Genomic DNA, 26,569 nt, shown 5'->3' on the forward strand with positions numbered 1-26,569 from the left:
TTTCCCCTTTCGGTTCAGACGTCAATTTGGACATAATTAGACATGTCCAAAGGAAGAGGTGGAATACCTCATTTAATTTCTAATTCATGTTTCGCACTTAGCCTGATACCTCATAACTTGGAGGATGAGAGAGCTTCTGACCCCTGCTGCTAGCTTCTGTTATGCTCTTTCTGGCGATTGCTTGGCTTAGCTCGAGGACGAGACATAGGTTGGGCCATCTTTGGCTGCAGAGACTTTCGCAAATTCGAGCAAGAGGCAGAGGACTGACACCTGACTTATCTGTGCCCCTAGTTTTATTGCTTTGAATTTTCTTTTCAAGTTTCTATGATATAAAAGCAACTTTGATTTAATCAGAGAGTTAGAGATTGTACTTTTGTTGAAATCAATGGAATTAAAGTTGTGAGTACTACAAATTTTCCTTTTTGGTCTAAATAATGGTCTGTGTTGTAAAATGTAAAATTTTAAGAAAATCAACTTCATTAAAACTTTTCAAAACAATTTTTGAAAATGGTCACTACCTAACACACACAGAATCAGTCTTTAAGACGTACAACCCTGAATCAAAAAGATCGTAACTGTCCACGACTGCATTCACCATCACTACTTCATCTTGCAACCGACCCTTCTGCCAAATGGAGGTAACACAACCCAACTAACAAATGGAAAAAGATGGACCGATCAATCAAATGAGCAGGACAGTTGAGTTAGAGATGGTTGTGGCCGAACTTCAGGATGAAGTTGCCTACGTATCCTAAAGATGGAAATCAGGCCTTATGTAGTTTTGTTCGAGTTCACTTGAGTATTAACTCTCTCCTTTTGCACTCTAACTTTTGTCAAAGTCGCCCTTTCAGGTTTTCGACATTGCAAGCTCTGTTTTTCTTTATTTCTAATTTTTTTGGGCTCTAACTTTTGCCTAGGTCGCCCTTTCAGGTTTTCGGTCTAACGAGCCTCTCAAGGGTAGCATTTCTTTAACTTGTCCATATTGATCAGCTGTGAGAACTCCAAGCCATCTAAATCCATAAGGATAATAGCTCTTCCTAACCAAATAGACTTGATAATGTAGGGACCAGTCCAATTGGGTCAGATCTAGCCTCTAGGGTCATAAATGGGAGCTCAATTGTCTTTGAGTACCATATCCCCTTCTTTAAGGTTTCTAGATCTAACTTTCTTATTAAAAGCCCTAGCAATTCTGCGTTGATACCCTTGGATGTGATATAATGCCTTTAACCTCCTATCGTCAAACAACATCAATTCTTTGAACCTGCTTTGTTGCCAGTCTGCCTCTGCTATCTGACACTCAGCCATAATTCTCAGCGAAGGTACTTCAATCTCAATCGGGAGAATAACCTCCATCCCATATACTAGAGAATAGGGGGTTGCCCTGTAGATGTTCGAATTGATGTTCTATAACCCCAGAGTGCAAATGGCAATTTGTCTGGCCAGTCTTTGTAGGTTTCCACCATCTTCCGCAGGATGTTCTTGACATTCTTATTGGCAGCTTTCAACGTCTCCATTGGTTTGTGGTCGTTAGCAAATCCACCACCTCTTTCTTAAAGTGAGAGCCATTGTCTGAGATGATCTCGTTTGGCACCCTATACCTGCAGATAATGTTATTCCGGATGAATCTAGCCACGTGCGATGCCTATGACATAGAGTAAGACTGAGCTTCCACCCATTTGGTAAAATAGTCGATCGCCACTAGAATGAACTCATGTCCATTTGAGCCCTTTGGCGAGACTGCTCCAATGACGTCAATTCCCCAGACTGAGAAAGGCCACGGCGAAGTCATGTGGTAGAGCTTTGATGGCAGAATATTCATACGATTAGCATGGATTTGACATTTTTGGCATCGCCGCACAAAGCTAATACAATGCTTCTCCATAGTCAACCAATAATAGCCTTGTCTGAGGATCTTCCTAGCTAGCATCACACCATTCATGTGTGCTCCACACTCCCCTCCATGGATGGTCTCCATGAGACATTTCGACTCTTCTTCTTTGACACAGAGCTTGTGCATTCCTAGATGGCCTATCTTGTATAGCTTATCCCTGCAGATGATGAACTGGATGGCCAGACGCCGTATTCCCTGTTTATCTTTGGCATTTGCCCCCGGTGGATACGCATCATTCTCTAGAAAGTTCCAAATGTCATAATACCAGGGGTTCTTGTTTGGAACTTCATTTATTGTGGCTATTGAAAGTATCTCATAAGCAGGCGCATATTTCTACTTGATGATAATCGGACGCATCTTGACTCAAAGCAGGATGTCTATCATGGAGGATATAGTTGCCAATCCTTCAACGAATCGGTTGTTCTCTCTCAGTAGATGTGTAAATGTTAGTTTTTCAAACCTTAGAATCAAAATGTCCAGGGTCTGATGATAAACCTTCATTTTCTCTTCCTTGACCCTCCAGTCTCCATTAGCCTAAGAAACAACCAAGTTCGAGTCTCCGATGACGTCCAATCTTATTGCCCCTAGTTCTAGGGCAGCTTCCAATCCAGCAATGCACACCTCGTATTCCGCTTTATTGTTAAACACTCTGAATTGGAGTTTGAAAGCTAAGAGTATGTGGGAATCATCTGGCGCTATGAGCAACGTGATTATATCATAACCTTATTGATTAGCGGCTCCGTCAAAGTACATTGTCCATGTTTCCTCTTCTATCTGCAGAATGTCTTCATCTGCTTCCACCGGGTGATCTGCCAAAAATTCTGCTACGGCTTTCCCTTTGACTGATTTTCGCGTAACATAGTTAAGGTCAAACTCAGAAAGAAGACGCAACCAATGAGCTAGCCTACCCGTAAGTGCCAATTTCTCAAAGAGATATTTGATGGGATCTAATCTCGAAACCATAATTACAGAAAAAGCTAATAGGTAGTGTCTCAACTTTCTCGTTGCCCATACCAAAGCTTAGCAGGCTTTTTCTAGGGAAGTGTAGCGAGTCTCGTAATCCAGCATCTTTTTGCTAAGATAGTAGATAGCCTTCTCCACCTTAGCTTCTAATTCTTGAGCCAGTATGCACCCCATGGTCAAATTTGTTACCGACAAATACAAGATTAGTGGCTTTCCCGGCTCTGGCAGCGACAATGCAGGTGGATTCTACAAGTACTGCTTGACTTGTTCAAATGCGAACTGACATCGAACATCCCATTAAAACTTCTTCCCTTTCTTCAGGAGACCAAACGGTGGTTCACAAGTCAAGATTAATTTTGAGATAAACCATCTTATGAATTGCACTTTGCCCAGAAAGTCGTGTACCTCCTTTTCAGTCCTTAGTGGTGGCATTTCTAAGATGGCCATGATTTTGGACGGATCTACGTCAACTCCCCTCTGCGTAATCAGAAATCCTAGCATTTTTCCTACAGTCATCCCAAAGGTGCATTTCTGTGCTCCCTGATCCGTTCAAAGAATTTTTCCAGTGCAGTATAGTGGCCTTCTCGCTCTATAGACTTGACAATCATGTCGTCCACATACGCCTCAACTTCTTTGTGGATCATGTCGTGCAAAATGGGGGTTGTAGCTCTTTGATAGGTAGCCCCAGCATTTTTTAACCCAAAAGGCATGACTTTGAAGCAGTAGGTACCCCATGGCATAGTGAAAGCAGTCTTCTCTTTATCCTCAGATGCCATCAAAATCTGGTTACACCCGAAAAATCCATCCATGAACGATAGCAATGCATGGCCAGCAGTAAAGTCTACCAACTCGCCGATATCCGACAATGGAAAGCCGTCTTTCGAACTAGCTCTATTTAGATCCCGGAAGTCGACACAAACCCTAATTCTACCGTCCTTCTTGGGAACCGGAACGATATTGCCCAACCAAGTTGGGTACTCAGACACCATCAAGAAACCTGAATCAATCTGTTTAGTGACCTTCTCTTTAATCTTCAACTCCTAGTCTGGATGGACTCTGTGGAGTTTCTATTTAACTGGTCGGGCCTTGGGGTCAAGAGGGATCTAGTGCTGTACAATTTCAGGACCTTTTCCAGGCACGTCTCCGTTGGACCACACAAAAACATATTTGAAATCTTTTAATAAAGTGATTAAACACTTGTGTTCCTCTGAAGACAACATAGACTTGATCTGGACCAAGCGGGGATCCTCCTCAGTATCCACATTAATTGCAATGATTTCATCTGTGCAGAGCTTAACACGCCTCTCCTCCTCTTGGTCAACCAAAATTTTCAATGCCCGAGGAATTTCTTCCTCTTCGTTTAAGTCAAAATTTTGAAAATCAATGTCAGTGCAACAAACTAAAGGAACAAAGAAGTAAGTGAAAATTATTGCATTCTCATTAGTAAAGTCAGGGTCTTATGTTATAGTTGACTCAAAAGAAAAACTAAAAGGTGACCTTGACAGGACTTTGGCACCTTAGTTACCACCATCGGAAGTGCCAGACTCAAACTTCTCATACTGACCCGAATCTGACCCTGACTTAACAAACTCGGTGGAATTAGATTTGGACGCATTATCCAATTCAGAACTGCCAATGGGACCCTTCTCAAATTGCCAAACTAGACGTGGAGGCTCAGCTACATCCACGATGAGATCGGAGTAATCTGCCACTGGTTTAGCCTCGATCATAGAGATAGTAACACCATCCCCCAAGTTAACAAGCTCAGCCCTAGCATTGGAGTTCACTAGTAGGTCAGCCAGTGCCATTCCTAACAGTTCCTTCTCATCGACATCCAAGCGTGCATTCTTGCCTTGCCCTGTATGAATGCTTGATTCAATCTACTCTTCCTCCGCCTCATCATATGCCAACTGGTGATCAAAGATGATCTCAAATCCCGGGTACCTCATCTTGGTGTCCTGTTCGATCCAGGGCTCTGGAAATCCACAGAAAGGGAAATCTTCCCCTTGGCAAACAAAGCGTCCATTTAGGGTTTCCCGTATCGACTTATGGACTAGTTCATATTGCCTCCCGGCCCTTTTTGCTTTAAGTCACTCCTTCAATTCATTCCCCTTTCTCTTCTAGTCTTCCGCAGTTGGCTTGTATCCCAGCCCAAAAGTATAGAGGTTATAGCTTATTACGCTGGCAACAGTATCTCCTTGTCTGCCGCTTCTATCTAGTCCTGATCTGGGAATGTGTCCTTGCTTATTCATCATGTAGATGGACTGGGGGCTCACATAGTTCCCATCATCCTCCACCATGATAGGCTGTACCATCCGGGCCTCTGCCAAGGAGAAGCCAGAGAGGAACACGTTCTCTTCTCCGTGCATTATTTCTAACAAGGGCGTGGTCGTTCCCTGGGGAAGATGGATAGAAGAATTGTTGTAAGCAGTAGCAATCCCACCCTTGAATGGATATTTCACCAGTTAGTGAACCGTTGATAAAACTGCCCTCATCTGGTGCAACCAAAGCCTTTCCAAGAGCAGATTGAAGGTTGCTGGCACGTCCATAACATGGAATTCAACCTCATGCTCAGATGGGCCAATCAGTATTTGACTCTTGAAGGTCCCCATGACATCTCAGCTAGCATTATCATAGGCTCAAACAACTTGAGTTGTAGGTATAAAGTCAGTTGGCTTCAAACCTATGGCGTAAGCGGTCCTTGCTGGACATATGTTTATTGCCGAACCAATGTCCACCACCACCATTGGGATCCACTTCTTTTAGCTCTCCAAAGTGACGTACAAGTAGGGGTGCAACTCGGGCGGGTTTGGTCGGGTTAGGAGGTTGTCCAAGCCCAGCCCAAGTTGTGCTGAGACCCGCCCAATCCCGAATTGTAACCCGAGGTTGTCTGCCCAAGCCCGACCCGAGTTAAACCCAAATTGCCCGAGTTGCCCTAATTGCCCGAATTGTAAATGAATTTCAGTTTTTTTTCCCAGCTACATTATTAAATTATTAAAATTTGACTCTATTTACAATTTTTTTAAAAAAAAATAAAAAATCATTAATAGCATCAAAACAAATAATTTATATAATGTAAGAGAGATGCCACTATAGTAGTCCTTACAATTTATGAGTGAAAATAAAAAGAAAAAAAGTAAGATTTTATGTTATTTGTCTATATATATATATAATATATATTCAATATGATTTAATAATATAAATTACTTTAATATCATGCAATGACTAATAATTTATATATATATTTAATATTTTTATATATCTATATATGTATAATTCGAGTTTCGGATTGCTCGGGTTGCTTGCCGTCTTTGCCTGTGACAACCCTCACCTCTTATTAATGTTAAACTATGACTGAGCATGATAAGTAACTGATAAGAATGATATCCTGAATCGATTGTATGAGTGTATTGTATTGAATGCATTTCTATCTGTTTGATTTCTGAATGAATCTGTTCATGTTTTAATTTCGAACTGCAAATTGAAAGGCTTATCGGCGACCGAATCAGAAATTGATTAGTGTTTTATGCTAGTTAGAATTTATGTGATTTTATGGTAGATTTAATTTAAATTTGATTTGGAATGATTAAATTAACATGGTTAATGTTAAATTACATCAACTTGAATCATTTTCAATTTTGCCACTAGTGGGCACTTTAGGCCATTAATTGATTTTATATCACTTTGATTGCACCATTCTCATCCATCTTCTTGCCAAAAAAATCGTGAGAGAGAGGGAGGTAGGAGAAACTTGATTTCATTTGAGAGTTGCTTGAGACTTAGAAGAAATTGAAGGGGGAATTGCAAAATTAGACCTCCATACTTGGAATTCAAGACCTAGGTAAGGAAATCATCTTCTTAATTGTGAATTTAAGCTATTTCTTGTATGGTTCATGGAAAATTTAGAGTTTAAAGTCAAGAATTAATTTAAAGAGTTGAATAATGAGCTAATTCATGCATGCATGTACATGTTCTAGCATTTTGAAGTTGTTCTTCATGAAATTCTTACATGCAAGTTCATATTTTGGTTGTAGTCCATGAATTCACCTTGATTTTGAGCTCAATCTTACATTTGATCATGATTTGGAGCATTGGAGTCCATTAGAACTCATGCATGTTATGTTCTTGCTTAGTTCATGATAGTTTCTTTGAATTGTGTTCAATTGGCTTACCTTTGGGCTTGATTTTACAAAATTGATCTACAAAATATGTTGTAGTATGAGTTTTCAAGTGTTTTCCAGAAAATAGGCCCAAAGGTTGAGTTTTGAAGTGTTGAATGCTTGGTTTGAGCTTGGGAGGCAAATCTGGAAATTCCAGATTTTGGCTTCTACGCTTGAGCGAAGGATTCCACGCTCGAGCGACCATCTTTTGTTCAAAGCTCCGCTTGAGCGAAGGAATGCTGGCTCGAGCGTAGATTGCAAGCTCTCAGGTTTTCTGCGCGTGCCAACGCACGCTCGAGCGAAGGAACCTACGCTCAAGCGAGGATTGTGTCTCACGCTCGAGCGAGCATCGAGCGAGCGTCGAGCGGAGATTTTCAACATCCAGTACTTTTTGCATTTTTACAGACCGCTCGAGCAAGGAAGTCCACGCTCGAGCGACCCCTCTGTTTTGGCACGCTCGCTCGAGCATAGAAAGCCACGCTCGAGCGAGACCCCTGTTTCAGCAAAAATTTGAAAAGTGTTTTAAAGTGCATTTTGGCATCCTCATTCCATCCTAGGCCAAGTTTAAGGCATCTTAATGAGGATAATGTTATAGAATCACACCATGTAAAGTTAGGGGCTAAGTTATTGATCCCGAGTGTGTGTTCGTTCTGTTACTCTGTAGGGTTGGCATCTGAGGACGCTCGTTAGCTTGTCTATAGCCTAGTGCTCTATGAGTAACAATGTTTTAAAGATATATTCAATTATGATTATTTTCTGAATGATCAACTGTACTGCTTACTGAAATGTTAGTGTTCAATGAATGGATGTTTGTCCTATTTGTAAACTATACTCGTGGCATCCATAGCAACCTACTGTTACTGTTACTGCTACTGTTACAAAGATCTCTGTCGGCCCCAATGTTGGGACCACTACTATTCACTGTTTGATGGCCATCAACTGACTGTTCGGTCTGTTAAGACCTACTGTACTGCTTTGCTATTGGATGTACCACATATGACTTTATGTTTCCTGAATGACTGTTATGGCATGAAATATGAACCATTGATTGAATAATTGATATAATTGACTGTTTTAATTACTGAAAGGACATTCATTCTTAACCCCTTTACACATATGTTATTCATTGGCTTCACCTCACTATTTATATTTATATATAGGTGTCCAGACATCGGACCGATGCTAGGAGCGTCAGGTTAAGCTCTCGTTTTGTCAAGCTGACCGTTGTGCCTCACCTCGAGGTTCCTAGTTCATTCAAGCCAAGGCTGCTTTGGGGTGTTCAGAACTACCCTTTTGTCTCTGTTTTGTAGTAAATGAATGAGTTTGACTGTACGGTTGTGTTGAAGGGACTTGGTCCCTGACCTGGATGTTATGTATATGTCTGATATGTATATATGTTTTGTTTATCAATGTGACTTGTGCATAAAGTCTTTTTGGCATTCAGACTGTCACAGCTCATTGGACATCTTTTATTTACTGTTTTGGCTTCCGCCAGCCCCTTTACTCTATATTACTGTCATTACTGTTAAGCAGGCCTTCGGTAATCACGGATTACTGGCCGGTTATGGTGCTAAACCCATAGGGGCGGGTTTGGGTCGTGACATTGCCCAAGCCCGCCCAAATTTAATTCGGGCTTCTAAATTTTTGCCCAAGCCCGTACCAAATTTGAAAATATTTTGTCCAAGCCCTAAAAAAATTCGGGCTGGGCTCGGGTTGCTCGGGTTGAGCCCGCCCAAGTTGCACCCCTACATACAGGGGTTTATTGTGGTTAGCACCTTCAGGTGGTAATTCTTTGTCCATAAAAGACAACACTGGAGTAGCATCCCCAGACGTGACCAATGACACCAGTTGATCAGTGGTGGTATCGATAGGCAACATCGCTCTATTCAATGCCTCTAGCAATGCCTCATTACGCTCCTGTAACACCCCAACCCTTCACATGTCATTGATATTGTCCATTTTGGGCCACGCCAGCATGAATTTGTTCTTCCCAGTGGGTCACCTATCCCAGAACTGCTCCAGCATAAGCACGCTTAACTGGGCAGTTCTACTAAGGATTTCACCACCCAAGAAAAGACCTCAATGCTATATAAGGGTCCAAATTTTTACTTTTATAGTCCAGGAACTCCCTATCTATTCCCGATATAGGACACCGGGACCTTACAGCTCCGAAGAAGCCATTAACAACCCCCAAATTGATATATCTACTTGGATCTTTTTAAGTTGCTTTAAGAGCAAGTCTTCTTCCACATCATTCTCTTTAGACTTCTCAGCCTCTTTTCCAGAGAGCTCTGCTTGATCTAGGGATGTGGGTTTGAAATAACGACCACTTCTGGTCATATGGTTAATCTCATCCGCGTACCATGTATCGTTAGGGGTATTGGCCCTCTATCCTCCATCCTCCATCCTCCATCCTCCATCGGTGTATGCGAGGCTCAAATCATTGTTCTCTCACCATTCCGTACAGTCATTACTAGGCCATTGTTAGGTTTCACGAGGATTATATTCATATCACTTCCTCCATCGGCACACCACTCCTCTTCTGCAACTGATTCAATCTCTGCCTTCCGATACTGTCCGAGTTTCTTTGGTATCTTTCCCCTATCACAAGATTCCCATACGGGCTTTTCCATGGTTTGGACATCGTCCGTTGTTGACTTGGTCTCTTATTTTCTATTTCTTTTTTCTTACTCTCAGGCTATTTTCCTCTCTATTTCCTCTATCATTTCTTGTTCGAATTGCTCCAACGCTCGCTCCTTCTCAGTCATAGGCATGATCTCAGCCTTGCTATTCTCACTAATTTCTTTCATTTTCAGACTCCTCTGTTCCTCTACATCGGATTCCTCTTCGCTACTTAACCATCCATTACTGGACTCAGGCTAGCTAGGATCCTACCACCCGATCTGAATAGTGCCTACATCCTCCTCCTTGAAAAAGTAGAGGTTCTCCAGGTCTTCCTCTAGTTCTGCTAGGTCATCAAGGCCTTATTCAGGCCAGTTATTCAAATTCTGCCCTGTTTTATTTTCTTTAATGGTATTGATGCTGAGGGAATCTGGTAGTATGATTATAAGCTTTGGCTGGTTAACAACCACAATGTGCTGGCTGGGGTCATACTCTTTTGCAAGTGAGGCCTCCTTCTCTATAACTCGTGTGTCAGACAACCCCTTCTCCGGCGTTTTCCTCTTCTCTTCCGTTTTTGCCACCATGGGCCTTGATTGGATTTTGGGTGTTATATCCATCATGCACATATCCGTGTTGTTTGGAATATCTATCTCAGGTTTAGGTAGATGAGATGGGGTGATATATGCGGTAGGGTTAAAGGCGGGTGGCAGTATATGGATAAGGTTGATGTTTCTAGGTGGGGGGACTTGGTTATGGGCAGGAAGTGGGTTGGTGGTCACATTTGGTTTGGAGGGTGGGGCTATGATTTTATTGTCAATGAGATCTTGGATCTCATGACGTAGGCGATATCAACGATCGGTGAGGTGACCGTGCTGTTGATGAAAAATGCAGTATTGGGTGAGATAGTGTTTAGGTGGGAGTGGGTCAGGGAGAGGTCGAGAGTCGAGGGGCTTAAGGTACCCTTTCTCCATCAAGAGTTTAAGGGCACGGGTTGGGCTCATTTGAAAGGGGGTAAAGGTCCTTTGATTTTGGTTTGTACCAGTGCGGCGAAGGGATTGGCCATTTTGGTCGCTGTGGCGATGATGTAGATCTCAGCAGGCTGAGGAATAGTGTTATTGCTAGCATTGGTACTCTTGGTAAATGGCCTTTTTGCCGGTTCGCTGGTTCTTTGAATGATGCCTTTCTTAAATACGTTTTCAATTTGGACCCCCAACTCATGCAAAGAAGCAAATGTAGACAATGGTGCTTCTATCATTGTTTGTAACATATCCAGCTCGAGATTCTGAACTACCAACAAACTTGTTCCCTTTTCGAGGGCCGGTTCGTCATTCTGGCTGCCTTTGCCCTCCATCTTGCAACAAAGTTGATGAAGGGTTCCTTGGGATTTTGAGTGGTTGCTTCCAACGTGTTGATTGTTACTTCTAACTAAGTATTGTATGAGTATTGGTTAACAAACCCCTCAAACAGTTCTTCCTAATTCCGTTCAGTAGAATTCTCCAGTTTGGCATACCAGATAGTTGTCACGTCCTATAGAATTCTTCTAAACAATGATAGTTTTTGAGCCTGAGTCAAGCCCACTGGTCTCCAAATATCTGAAAATAGGCGAACATAGGGTCTCCACTCTCATCAAACCTATTGATGTGAGGCATCTTGAAATTTTTTGACAATCTGACCGAGACCTCGGTAGAACCATCTTCAATATTCGGGATGGAATTGAAGCCTTGGAATTTTTTGAGCGGCTTCTCTAGCCTGGAAATTTTTATCATAGCTGGATCAATGTCATTGATGTCGAAGGAAAGGATTCCCCCGTGGGGTTGTGCCAGAGGCTTGAAAGCTCGAGCCTGTGCAAACATTTCTTGAGGATCTGGGACCTGAGGGTTTTCAAGTGGTAAAGGTGGATCAAGATTCGGCTAGGCATCTAGAACTGGATGTACAGTAGATGTTGAGGCCCCAGATGGGCGTTGCATTTCAGCGATAGTTTCATCTTGAGTAGGTATCCTTTGATTCAAGGTATCCATATTTCTCTGAAAAGTTGTCATCATAGCAACAACCTCTTTTGCACTTTGCGCCATTACGGGTCTGGGAGACTTAGGTGCTGGTAAGCTGAGTGGATGAAAACGGACAGGTGATTGTGGAGTGATCTGTGTTAGTGATGATAACTGTCTGTTTTTTCTCCGTCGAACAACTGGTGGGAGAGAGACTAACATTGGCTGACACCAACAAGATCTCAAGTTTTGCAAAGTCGACCAGAGCGAGTCCACAAAACTTGGGAAATATAGGATCTCTCTGACGTTATAACTGCAAACTATCTTGCAAAAAGAAATAAAGGAAAAGAAAGCAATAATCAAAATCGGACAACACTTCGGCCCAATTTGTAACGGATATAATCACAACTGAAGGACTGTATTTCCCACTGAATTTTGCCCCCCCCCCCACAAACTGATACCGATCGTACCACTAATATGAGCATTCCTGTACAGTTTCACTGTAAAGCGCATACCAGGTAAAGAGAGCCAAAACACCCCTATGAGGGGGTAGGCTTACCCTGTCCTAGATTTTGACATGATCTAGGGTTTCACTACTTCAAGCAAGTAGATTCACAACATCTTGTAAATGGGGTGAGCATCATATCCTAAGTGTGAGCAGTCACTATGGCTTTACTATATACAAGTAGGCCAAATGGTCAAAAGGGGTACGATGGTAATCCAGATCTAGGGGTTGTATTTCCAACATGGCAGAGTCCACGACCGGCCAGCCCTTTGGCAAGCTTTTTAGGCAAGCTATCTAGGAATAGTAGATGGAAAACACAGTGACTTAGAGTAACGATGCAAATGCGATGCAAAGAACATATATCTATAAATAAAATGTCACATCATGAAACCCAAGTCAAGTTCTCTACAGTCCCCAGCAAAGTCGCCAGAAACTGTAGCTTGTTTTTCATTGCTCCTTGGAGGGGTTTAGTCTCCTCGGATACGATAGTCCTACAGTTCGGACTCCCATGGTTCTAAATCTGGTTTCACGAGTGTAATGTGAAACAAATAAACACGAATGAGTCCATATCCGACAAATCTTTCTAAAAAATCCATTTTATCGTCAAAGATGCCAAAAATAAACTGTATTGCCAGATTTCAGAGTCGCCACCTAAATATTTTGGGAAATTTAAGAAACTTGTGACTCGTGCCAAAAGCCACTTTTCCGTCATCACCAAAGTGTCTTAGCTCAGGAACTTAGGTATGAGAGGGGAAGGTTATTGAATTGAGCACCCCACTCACCCAATCAAAGATCGACCTCTACTAATCATGATGTGAATCTTATATACATTATATGCGCTTATTCTGATTTATTATGCTAACATTACTATGTGAGCCACACAAGTATAGACTATTTCACCTACTTTGGAACGCTTTGATTTCATGTTTATTTTGAAAGAGTTTGAATATGCGCTACTTTAAAAAAGTAAGCTCACATGTACACGTATCAAATTATCCTAACTTAAATGAAAAAAGCCTTCATCCACTGGCATTCAAGAGATATATCAACTAAGCACTTAGCCTCATGGTAAACATGCTGGATATGGCCACACAAAACATACATGCAATATGCTAAAGCAAAAAAATGTTCACCTAGTACTCAACTAAGGCAAGCCAAAATAGAAGAAACTAGTTAGAAAAACGTATGCTCTAATATACAAGTGCCTAATGCAACACATACAAATGCAACTACGAGGTTCAGTTTATTTAACATGGCATATGAATCAATTTGATAGCATGCGGTAACACACATATTTAAGTAGATAAGAATCAAGCACAGGGTTAGAATGATGCACCGAACCAAATGCATACAAAGATGGATACAAGTCATGGTAATGCTATGAAATCAAAACATAAATGCAACCATTTTAAGCAAGTAAATAAAAGGGAGAAAGAAATGGAGGTTGGAAGACATACACAATATTACAAGTTTGCCTTTGTACAAGTGGATCCGAATGTTTGAATGTCAAAATTGAACTAACTATTACAACACCAAATTAACTAATTAATTAACTAGCTATTACAAGCTTTGAATGAAGCTACTAATTAAGTACAACAAACTACTATTTAAGCATTAATTTAACGGGCCACGGGAAGTGAAGAGTCACACACTCACGAATGAGAATATTTGCCTAAAAACTCCTTCGCTTTGCTGCTAGAAACCTTTCTACTCTGTTCTGCCATAAAAATTGCACTACTTGTGTAAAATGGAGTGACCGACCGGCCTTGGAAAGTGGTTGGCCAGCTAGAAGGGTGGCCAACTGGCCACTATTTTGAGGGTCTGCCATGCTGCCACAGAAAGGAAACAGAGAAAAAACAGAGTGCTTTTAAGAGATATTTATCCTCTCTGCCTCTCCGTATCATGAAACTGATCAAGGGAGGAGTAGATTCGGTTCGCAAATCATCAATATTTACACGTTTGTTGCGTGATGATCTATGAACCGATAGGACAAAGGCTCAATAACAGAAATGAAAGACTAACAAAACCTCCCCGTATGATGGAGTTACCTAAAGGGAAGTGGTTGACATTGCTTCTTTGAATCATTAAACGTCACTAGAGAGTACATAATGAGTCAAGACGCAGTAGGTTCAATTAACGTCTGATTGAACCCGACTTTATTTTATTATCTTGTTTTACCTTTTTTACCAATTTTATTAGCCCTTTTTATTACCTTGCCATTCTTTATTCATTTTTGTCCAAAAGTGAAAGTTACGTCCACTAAATGAAGAGAAGTGTCACACAAAAAGTTATCCTTAGCATGAAAGAGATGTGATGCCTTGGTAATGAACCTCTAAATAGGTTAAACCATTAAGCATAAAAGGTCTCTTTCTCTTACTTTAAACAACAATCAATTGTTTGAAACAACTCTTAAACAAAGAAAACCAAGAAAGGAGGGAGGTGGCAGAGGTGGTTATGCACCAGTGATTATTAGAGTGATACTCTTAACATGGAAAATAAGCAATGAAAAACTATCAACTCAAATAGATTGGTGTCTAAGGCCTAAACCCCCAAATCTATGAGGACTTACAACAACGCAAGCATAGTATTCAAAGCATAAACTAAATAAACACATCAAAACAGTCCCAAAACTCACAAAAATTGTCACGACCCGAACCCGCCCCCATGGGTTAAGGACGTAACCGGCCAGTAATCCTAAGATTACCTACGGCCTCAAACCAAAACAGACTTAACACGTCAGAGTAAAGGGGGCCAAAAGGGAAGCCAAATTTTTAAAACTTTGTCCATAGAGCTGTGCTTACATGGCACATCAAAACAAACCATACACATGTACATTAATAACTCACAACAGAAACATAGTGACATAGGTTCTGTACAGACAGGATCATCCAAAACTAAGTCAACCCATAAAAACTATAAGCAGACATATACAAAACTTCGCCATCCTGACAAAATGTAAATACATAACAAAAAGGCGAAGTCGGGTCTCATGCGTGAGACACAAGGGCTGACTCTCTCAAAACCTTAGTTGTTCCAAGCAGACTTCACTGGGGCTGGGTTTGTGCTTCTCTTGGCTCACCTACAAGACACATGAATGAGCGTGAGCGATAGCCCAGTGAATAATATCAAATATGACAGTTACATAACGATGTGTAGAACAACATGCTCCAAACGGCCTTGGGCCCAATACATACTTCTATTTAACAAATATATATATAACTATACGAAATTCAAATCAAGTAATTGTAGTTCCAAACATTCTGGCCTTTGGCCCATTCGGATTTCCATTCATGGCAAAACGGCCTTCGGCCCATTCACTTATGTCGAAACGGCCTTCGGCCCATTCATTTCTGTCAAAATGGCCTTCGGCCCATTCATTCGTGTCAGAACGGCCTTTGGCCCACTCGTTCATGTCAAAACGGCCTTCGGCCCACTCATTCGTGTCAAAACGGCCTTCAATTCCATTCATTCATGTCAAAACGGCCTTTGGCCCACTCGCTCATGTCAAAACGGCCTTCGGCCCATTCATTCATGTCAAAACGACCTTCGGTCTACTCGTTCATGTCAAAACGACATTCGGCCTACTCGTTCATGTCAAAACGACCTTCGGCCTACTCGTTCATGTCAAAACGACCTTCGGCCTACTCATTCATGTCAAAACGGCCTTTGGCCTACTCATTCATGTCAAAACGGCCTTCGGCCCACTCACATGTGTCAAAACGACCTTTGGTCCATTCATTTACATCAGGACGACCTTTGGTCCATTCATTTATATCAAAATGACCTTCGGTCCATTCATTCACATCAGGACGACCTTTGGTCCATTCATTTATATCAAAACGACCTTTGGTCCATCCATTCATTCCTGTCAAACTTTTGTCCACAATCCCAATTAACAACTCATAAAGTTTAAGGGAATAAACAATTGGACATTGACAAGCTTTCGAATATTTATATTACTCACAGTGATCGGCTTGTGGATTTGCCCTGGAGCTTGACCCTACACGTTTCATGAACACAAAAGGGTCATTAACAGTTCAATCCGTTGTTTAATTCACATATTCCTCTTTAGGCTTTATTATCATCTCATTAACTCATTTACAATGCTTAACATATGCCTAAGAGTGCTTGCAAGTGAAAGAGAACGGAAAACAGAACACAAAATGCGAAAACAGGATTTCAGAAAATAGGGTCCCCGCTCGAGCGTGGACTTCCCCGCTCGAGCGGACCCTTAGGTCTGCGAAAGTACTGGTTGCCTTCAATTCCAGCTCGAGCGTGAACTCGGCCGCTCGAGCGGACTGCCTGTCTACATAGCTCCCCGCTCGAGCGTCAACTTCCCCGCTCGAGCGGGAACCATGTCTGCAGAAAATGCTGGGAGCTCGATTTCTCCGCTCGAGCGGCACTTCACCCGCTCGAGCGGACATCGAAAATCTGGGTTTTCCAGATTGAGTTCTTGAGCTTCATCTCGACATTCAAAGGCTCTAAATGCATGATTTCGGTCCAAACTTCACATAATCATGTACTAACATGGTACAAACATAGAATTACAACATATTGAAGCTCAATTTCATAATTTATCTACATGCATGGCTCATTTTCCACCAACTCATTACCAATGTAACCATTTCATGCATTCAAAGCTTCTACTTCCATGGATCGTACATGCATGTGACATATAACCTTCATTCTCGTCTCATATGATGAAAGATGGTCAAATACATGGATTTCAACCAAAATTGCAACATGAGTCATGTAATTCAAGCTCAAATATGCAAATTCAAAACAATACATACATGCATGCATATATAGTCTTCAAATTCATCAAAACCAACTCCTTTCATGTTCTAGATCACAAATTAATCTTCAATTCCCGAAATCACAACTCAAATTCATGAGTTAGGGGTTGGTTACTCACCTAGGAGCTTTAATCTTCCAAATTCTAGTCAATTCTTGAGTTAAATCTTCAAATTCCCAAGCTAGAGCCAAAAATTGCTCAAGTCTCTTCCTTTCTCTCTCTATAGCCGGCCTCTCTCTCACTCTCAAGTGTCTAACTCATATTTTGAGTTTTGAGAGAGCTAAAGGAGAGTGCAATGCAAATATACAACAAGCCCCACTAACAAATATTTTAATATAAAATAATGGGGTACTTAATTTATCAATTTAATCAGTTTAAATTGACCAGAATCAATTTTCAATTAAATTTCACCGTAGGCTCTAAAAATTATGCCAATCACAATGACGTAATCAATTTAGGGTTCTGTGGCCGATAAGGCCCTCAATTAAATTTCCAAAGCTGATTAGTCAAACAGATATTCCTACGGTGAACAGATAGAACTTCAAACCACATATTTTCACATAGTGGAATACAAAATCATATCAAAATACATAATCACATCATGTTAAGGACCAATTAACATATTACGGAACAGGGGTATTACAGTCTTCCCCCCTTTAGGAAGTTTGGTCCTCTAAACTTAATTTATCCGTAGCCGAAAATAATTCGGAATACTTTCTTATTCAACGGTTCCAATCCTTTTTGATAGCCATTTACTTAGTCTCAAAATCAAGCAACACTCTGTTCTCAATCAGTTAGGGACTTACATTTTCTTCCATACAAGGCTTGTGTGGTGTCACACCAATCTAGAGTGTAGGCTGTGGTTGTAAGCAAAGTCTGCCAACAATGGATAGATCTTTCAAACTCCCTGAAAAATCTACTGCATAAATTTGGAGTATTCCTCCCAAAAATCTAAAAAGTTCTTTCTGGGCATACATCAATTTGCGGATGGAAAAACAGCGCCGAATCATAATTCAGTTTCGTATCAAATTCCCTGTTCTATCGAGTCTTTTCACATTATCTGATAGTCATCAAAAGCATAAGGCAATTCATATATAAACCTCCATAATGGCAAAGGTAGTATGAAAGGAGTCAATCACATGTTAAGCACAATTTACACATCCTCAGGGCCCCAATTACAGAATATAATGGCGCTGGGCAGGCGTTCACAAGGTGTACTGAATTCGCACACTTATGGATAATCAGGATTTTTCAAAGCTTCTTGGATGTCTGTAACATCTACATAAAACCAAAGGATGACATTCCGGACAAAACAAAGGAATAATCGTCTCGGAATCAAGCACACCCGTTCACAACCGTCGGTGGCCGACTCGAGATCGATTAGTCAAACCCACCCGTACGAAACCGTCGGTGGCAAAATGTACCTCGATCAAAGGTGCTACATAGGCTTAACGTCCCCTAGCACGAAAGGACGCCCCAAGAATGTCATCAAAACAAACATAGTACCACTCATCGTAACCTGATCTTTCAAAATCCGATAACACTGAAGCAACCACTCTCCCATACACAACATATTCTGATCAGTCAAGGACAACTGTTCAGTACTGCTTATAGTCAAATCAATCTGTCATCATCAGTCCCCATAGCATCAAACCAACCAGGATGGGACAGTACACAAGCATCGTTCCTTAAGACACCCAATCACGGGATTTGTACAATTCAGTTCATCTATAACACATATGTCCTCAATAGTTGAAGGTTGGTTCTCAATGGTGTTCATAGGTAGATCAATCTATTGATAGCCCACAAAAGGTCTTTCAAATAAGTCAAGCACTCCAAACGGATTCAAGTTTTGGGTCCATCAGTCTTCTTGCCAATAATAATCTGGTCATTTATTCATAGACAATTCTTAACCCCCTTTTACAAAATCAACTTTGATAGAGGTTCTTATCAATCAACCCAAGCAAAGGTCTTGTCAGATTAAATCAAACAAAGGTCCCGTCAAATTATATCCAATGAGGGTTCTATCGGGTCAATTCAGACAAAGGTTCTATTGGATCAAGTCAGATAGAAGTTTTCTCAAATAGGGTACATTTGATTCTGTAAAGCTCACTTCGTTTGTTTAGGCACATGGCCGATAGTCTCACAACTGTCCTAAATTTATCAGTTCTCAAGGTCGTATCAGAATCATTCATCATAACTGTTCATATCAAAGTGTTTCAAATCACGTACAATACGGTATTATCCACATAAGTTCAGGTATAGTTACATAAGCATGCAATTGTTCATATCAGGAGGTACATATCATAATCAGTATAGCAGTTCCCAAATAAGCCTTATATGCAAGAACATGGTGCACAGTAATACATTATACAAAGTTCCTCGGGTACACATAGTATGGGATTGTTACGCAAAAGTTCCAAATTAGTCACATCACCCAGTCAACTTTCTACCAATCAAAATATATGGTCTCACAATTATAGAGTTCATCATTTAGGGCGCTCAACTTGGTCACACGATTACAGAATCATAATTCCAGTGGTTTAGTCGTTGAAGACGGTAACATAATAAATCACCCTGAGCATAGGTGTAGATATATATATGTGCATGTGCAGAGTCAATCAATATCCCAAAACGTATTTCACAAATTTTCCAAACGGGGCATATACCTCCAATGAATACAGTCTCGATCATGTGGGTCTAACCAATCTAGATACACATGCAGCAGATATGAAATATATGCCGATCCGAATCAAATAATATCCCAAGTGAAGATGTACAAACGTACTAATTCAGAATCAATCAACACATAAGCATTCATTTGTAAACAGTATAGATACCTGGGATAATGGTTACAACATTCTGAGTGCTTTCTGGGATGAGTGTGATTACTCCATCCTGAGTAGCAATTCCTACCACTGGTACAGATTTAGCCGAGGCAGAGGATTCATTCACACTTCGTTCAATCCGGGGACAGTTCCTTGCCGTATGGTCCATTTTACCATATCTATAAAGTCTGATAACAAACTCCTCGGTGTTTCTCACACTGGTGGTGGCAAAGGTTCTTGCCGTAGCGGCAACTGACGCTGTTGTCTCAAGATCTCTGCCAATTCTTGTACTACTCTTTCCGGACTATTAAGTCGGGCTGTGGAAGAACCTTCCAACCCGTATGCCCTTAATTTGCCCATACTCTACACAAATTCTTATCAAACTTTACCAAATACTGGGATGCCCAATACGAAATTAAGCACAAAATCACATGAGTACATTCGCACATAGGCACATTGTTATATTCTCCTTTCACATATCGTACGCAATTAATCACTTACGTAACAGATAATTGCATATTTATCAAATATCGCATGCTGAACATTTACTAAGTAATTATACACTCAAATCATGTTCATATTCCACATAGACACCCATTGGCAGAATCGGATGCACATAAACAACCTTTCGTGATTCATATATTCATGTATGCGCATTATATCAAAACAAACTTGTTGTACACATTAGTGTAACAATTCATATCTCATATTCCAATCATGTGTGGTACTTCCTTTAGCATAACATAACATATTGGTCAAGCATAACAAGTTCCATAATGGAACCTCCGGTACTGAGTAACAGATCTCATACATAGGCCACGGTATTGTTTCCCCCGGGCGAGGGCCTCATGACCATAAGCCACAGTATTATGTCCCCTGGGCGAGGGCCTCCGCTAAGGATACCACAATTATGTTCAAAGAGAATTTGAGCAACCACGTATACCAAACATAGCATCTCAGAGAACTTGTCATTTCATATCATCAGGAAATAATTGAGGCTAAACACAACCTTATAGAGTTCTTATTCACTATCTGATTAAACTTGCATTATACTCTATACAAAAGATTCACAAGTATGCATATACAAAGGAGTACATATATTTAGATAATTGCAATGCGAGTAGTTCACAAACTTATATCACATAATTACTCAAATCGAAACACTTAAGCATACTCTTGATGCTTTCAAGGTTCATATCAAAATAGTTAAGCATTATTATCAATGCTTCCAATTTCATGTTAATGCATCCTAGATCTCATCTAGATGCTTATTGCTCTTTCTGGACAAGTGTGTGAGTTATTAACTCGTGCTCTGATACCACTCTGTCACGACCCGAACCCGCCCCCATGGGTTAAGGACGTAACCGGCTAGTAATCCTAAGATTACCTACGGCCTCAAACCAAAACAGACTTAACACGTCAGAGTAAAGGGGGCCAAAAGGGAAGCCAAATTTTTAAAACTTTGTCCATAGAGCTGTGCTTACATGGCACATCAAAACAAACCATACACATGTACATTAATAACTCACAACAGAAACATAGTGACATAGGTTCTGTACAGACAGGATCATCCAAAACTAAGTCAACCCATAAAAACTATAAGCAGACATATACAAAACTTCGCCATCCTGACAAAATGTAAATACATAACAAAAAGGCGAAGTCGGGTCTCATGCGTGAGACACAAGGGCTGACTCTCTCAAAACCTTAGTTGTTCCAAGCAGACTTCACTGGGGCTGGGTTTGTGCTTCTCTTGGCTCACCTACAAGACACATGAATGAGCGTGAGCGATAGCCCAGTGAATAATATCAAATATGACAGTTACATAACGATGTGTAGAACAACATGCTCCAAACGGCCTTGGGCCCAATACATACTTCTATTTAACAAATATATATATAACTATACGAAATTCAAATCAAGTAATTGTAGTTCCAAACATTCTGGCCTTTGGCCCATTCGGATTTCCATTCATGGCAAAACGGCCTTCAGCCCATTCACTTATGTCGAAACGGCCTTCGGCCCATTCATTTCTGTCAAAATGGCCTTCGGCCCATTCATTCGTGTCAGAACGGCCTTTGGCCCACTCGTTCATGTCAAAACGGCCTTCGGCCCACTCATTCGTGTCAAAACGGCCTTCAATTCCATTCATTCATGTCAAAACGGCCTTTGGCCCACTCGCTCATGTCAAAACGGCCTTCGGCCCATTCATTCATGTCAAAACGACCTTCGGTCTACTCGTTCATGTCAAAACGACATTCGGCCTACTCGTTCATGTCAAAACGACCTTCGGCCTACTCGTTCATGTCAAAACGACCTTCGGCCTACTCATTCATGTCAAAACGGCCTTTGGCCTACTCATTCATGTCAAAACGGCCTTCGGCCCACTCACATGTGTCAAAACGACCTTTGGTCCATTCATTTACATCAGGACGACCTTTGGTCCATTCATTTATATCAAAATGACCTTCGGTCCATTCATTCACATCAGGACGACCTTTGGTCCATTCATTTATATCAAAACGACCTTTGGTCCATCCATTCATTCCTGTCAAACTTTTGTCCACAATCCCAATTAACAACTCATAAAGTTTAAGGGAATAAACAATTGGACATTGACAAGCTTTCGAATATTTATATTACTCACAGTGATCGGCTTGTGGATTTGCCCTGGAGCTTGACCCTACACGTTTCATGAACACAAAAGGGTCATTAACAGTTCAATCCGTTGTTTAATTCACATATTCCTCTTTAGGCTTTATTATCATCTCATTAACTCATTTACAATGCTTAACATATGCCTAAGAGTGCTTGCAAGTGAAAGAGAACGGAAAACAGAACACAAAATGCGAAAACAGGATTTCAGAAAATAGGGTCCCCGCTCGAGCGTGGACTTCCCCGCTCGAGCGGACCCTTAGGTCTGCGAAAGTACTGGTTGCCTTCAATTCCAGCTCGAGCGTGAACTCGGCCGCTCGAGCGGACTGCCTGTCTACATAGCTCCCCGCTCGAGCGTCAACTTCCCCGCTCGAGCGGGAACCATGTCTGCAGAAAATGCTGGGAGCTCGATTTCTCCGCTCGAGCGGCACTTCACCCGCTCGAGCGGACATCGAAAATCTGGGTTTTCCAGATTGAGTTCTTGAGCTTCATCTCGACATTCAAAGGCTCTAAATGCATGATTTCGGTCCAAACTTCACATAATCATGTACTAACATGGTACAAACATAGAATTACAACATATTGAAGCTCAATTTCATAATTTATCTACATGCATGGCTCATTTTCCACCAACTCATTACCAATGTAACCATTTCATGCATTCAAAGCTTCTACTTCCATGGATCGTACATGCATGTGACATATAACCTTCATTCTCGTCTCATATGATGAAAGATGGTCAAATACATGGATTTCAACCAAAATTGCAACATGAGTCATGTAATTCAAGCTCAAATATGCAAATTCAAAACAATACATACATGCATGCATATATAGTCTTCAAATTCATCAAAACCAACTCCTTTCATGTTCTAGATCACAAATTAATCTTCAATTCCCGAAATCACAACTCAAATTCATGAGTTAGGGGTTGGTTACTCACCTAGGAGCTTTAATCTTCCAAATTCTAGTCAATTCTTGAGTTAAATCTTCAAATTCCCAAGCTAGAGCCAAAAATTGCTCAAGTCTCTTCCTTTCTCTCTCTATAGCCGGCCTCTCTCTCACTCTCAAGTGTCTAACTCATATTTTGAGTTTTGAGAGAGCTAAAGGAGAGTGCAATGCAAATATACAACAAGCCCCACTAACAAATATTTTAATATAAAATAATGGGATACTTAATTTATCAATTTAATCAGTTTAAATTGACCAGAATCAATTTTCAATTAAATTTCACCGTAGGCTCTAAAAATTATGCCAATCACAATGACGTAATCAATTTAGGGTTCTGTGGCCGATAAGGCCCTCAATTAAATTTCCAAAGCTGATTAGTCAAACAGATATTCCTACGGTGAACAGATAGAACTTCAAACCACATATTTTCACATAGTGGAATACAAAATCATATCAAAATACATAATCACATCATGTTAAGGACCAATTAACATATTACGGAACAGGGGTATTACAAAAATAGTGCTGAAAAAGTAGTTTTAAAAGCTAGAAAATGTAAGGGAAACAAGAAGAGAAGAGAGCTAGTAAGCAAGCCTAAGGAAGGGTGGTTAACCCCTCCACTTTTTGGACTTTAAAATCATATTTTTAGCCTTTGAAAATCAGTAGATAAAAGTTGAGAAACAAGTGGGTAAAAACAAGGATTCAAGCCATGAAATAAGATTCAAGAAAGGGTGATTAGCCCCTCCACCTTTGGTAGCTTTTTAATCACAAGTTTCAACACTTAAAACTAGTCCAAAACAAAGCATAAACACCAAGAAAAAGTGGTGAGAAGAGTAGGCAAAAGATGATACCTTTGAAGAGAAGGCACTCTTTGGTTCACAAACCACAAATTGTTCTTAAGGGCTAAAATAATCTCAGTAAGAAGCCTCAAAATATTGGTTTAGGAAGTGTATGTATAGTGTATGTATATTGCAAGATAGAGAGGGAGAGTGTTTTGCAAGGTTTGGGCTCTTTGCAAAATTTTCTAACCTAAAACCATGAGGGATGGTCAATTATATACAGAAAAACAGGTTCCTCTCTCGAAAATATCTCTATGGAGCCAGCTGGCAACAAATATCTTCCTGCTAAGAAACATGGCCGGCTGGCCATGTAGGGGGACGGCCGGCCACTAAAAGTTGGCCTGGCAGCCACCTTTTGGCCAACAGGCCTCTAAGTGGTCAAGCTAAAAAAAATAAAAAAAAAAATAGGTTTTGGTCTAAAGGAGGTGCAAGGTTCTAGGCTCTAAAACTCAAAACCGAAGCTTCTTGCTAAAGAAATTGAACGAGTTGTACAGCGTATTATTTCATCATCGAGTGTTCAACCTGAGACGCCCAAGTCTTAAGGGCGGTCAAAAATGGGGTGTCTAAAGAACCAAATAATTTTTCTTTTTAAAAATAATAATAATAATTAAATTTTAAATAAAAAAAATTAAGTATTAGTCCTGTTAAATATTCTTTACATAGTAATTGAATGTAAAAAAAAAATTTCCTACTCAATTTTGAAATTACTATTAGTCGATCAATTCTATTAAAATTAATTTGAGAAATATACTAGTTGCAATTGCGCGTGTGCACACATAGAGTAGCCAAGAAATTTTTGGCTCAATTAGTTTCTCCATCATCGACTTGAGATAATTTGAGACTAGAGATAATTCTAAATGAGGATTTATATATATATATATATATATATATATATTGTTTTTTTGCAAGGTATATTATGTAATTTTATTTTTTTTTATTATTTGGGGAGCAAATTGATATTTAAGGTATAGTTTTGGGAGTAAAATGAAGTTCCAAATGAAATTTGATGCCACGTCAGCAAGGTCCATTTGATTGTATAAATTGATCCAATTTTAAAAAGTTTAAGGGTCAAATTAAAATAATGCGATATCTGAGTGCCAAATTAATTTTCACATAATAATTTGGGAGGCAAAATGATATTTCCTCTTATTAAAGACCACATGAATTATGAATCATCAAACAATAAGTTAAAACCCATTGAATTCTAGGGAAAATTACAGAAATGGTCCTATAGTTTACCCGTGGTTTCATTTTGGTCCCTGTACTTCTAATTGCATCAATTTTGCCCTTGTAGTTTGGTTTTTAGCTCTATGTGGTCCAATAGTTAACAGCCGTTGGGTTTTTGGACGAAAACCCCGTGCGTGCAAGGTTGTCATTTCGACACCCCTATCCATTTTCCTACCCGAATATGCAGCCCAGATGATCTGTGTAAACAAATTGGAGATTAGGGTTAGGAAAGGGGTTAAGAAAGGGAATGCAACAAATTGGTGAGAGCTGAGGTTTGAATTTAGAGGTTTCTGAAGGAAATCTGAGAAGTGAATCAAATCCATTAAAGTTAGAAAGCAACAAGACAACTCGATGGCTCTAAGAGAAGCTTCGTCCAGGAGCCCTCAATACGGTATTTTACTTTTTTGACCAACATTTCTTTGTTTATGTATATTGTCGTCTTCAGTTTTGGTCCTTGTACTTGATAGTGGTTAAATGGTGATTTATGTATACATATAAGTTATTTATATTTAGATTCAACCTTTTTTGTCTTTCTGTTTTTGTTTTTTTTTTTTTTTTGGAGCAATCTGAGCTTCACACTTTGACATGATAATGATAAAGATATATATATATGTTGGTTTCTTTGTTTTGTTCCCTCTTTTGTTGACATTGGTTCCCATAAGAATAGACATGTACATGGGGAAAAGTAATCAACCCCTGACAAATTTTGATTAATTTTTTTATTTATTTAATCTCATAGATCCTGATAGTGATTACTTCACTTTAAAAATGCATCATGGGGGAACATTTGTATGTAATCCAGATAGGTTATATGTAGGGGGGAAAGAAACATACTTTGACTACTGCAAAGTTGATTACATGAGTATGTTATACATAGAGAATTTGGTGGAGAAATTGGATTATACTGGAAACATGTCATATTACTACATAATGCCTAATAAAGATCTTACTAGTGGGTTAGTCAATGTAAAGAATGACAATGAGTTGATGGGTATGCTGAAATTCTTGAATAGAAATAGGCACATTGATTTCTATTTGGAACACTCCCCTAAAACACAACCTAGTTCAATACTGATTGATGACATTGATGAGTTGTTTGGAGGTGACGATGAGTTTCATAGGTATATGGATGTAGTAAAAGCTCAGTT

This window comes from Camellia sinensis, chromosome 11 (genome assembly GCF_055761805.1).
Source record: "Camellia sinensis isolate YWXY chromosome 11, ASM5576180v1, whole genome shotgun sequence".
NCBI classification, from domain to species: domain Eukaryota; kingdom Viridiplantae; phylum Streptophyta; class Magnoliopsida; order Ericales; family Theaceae; genus Camellia; species Camellia sinensis.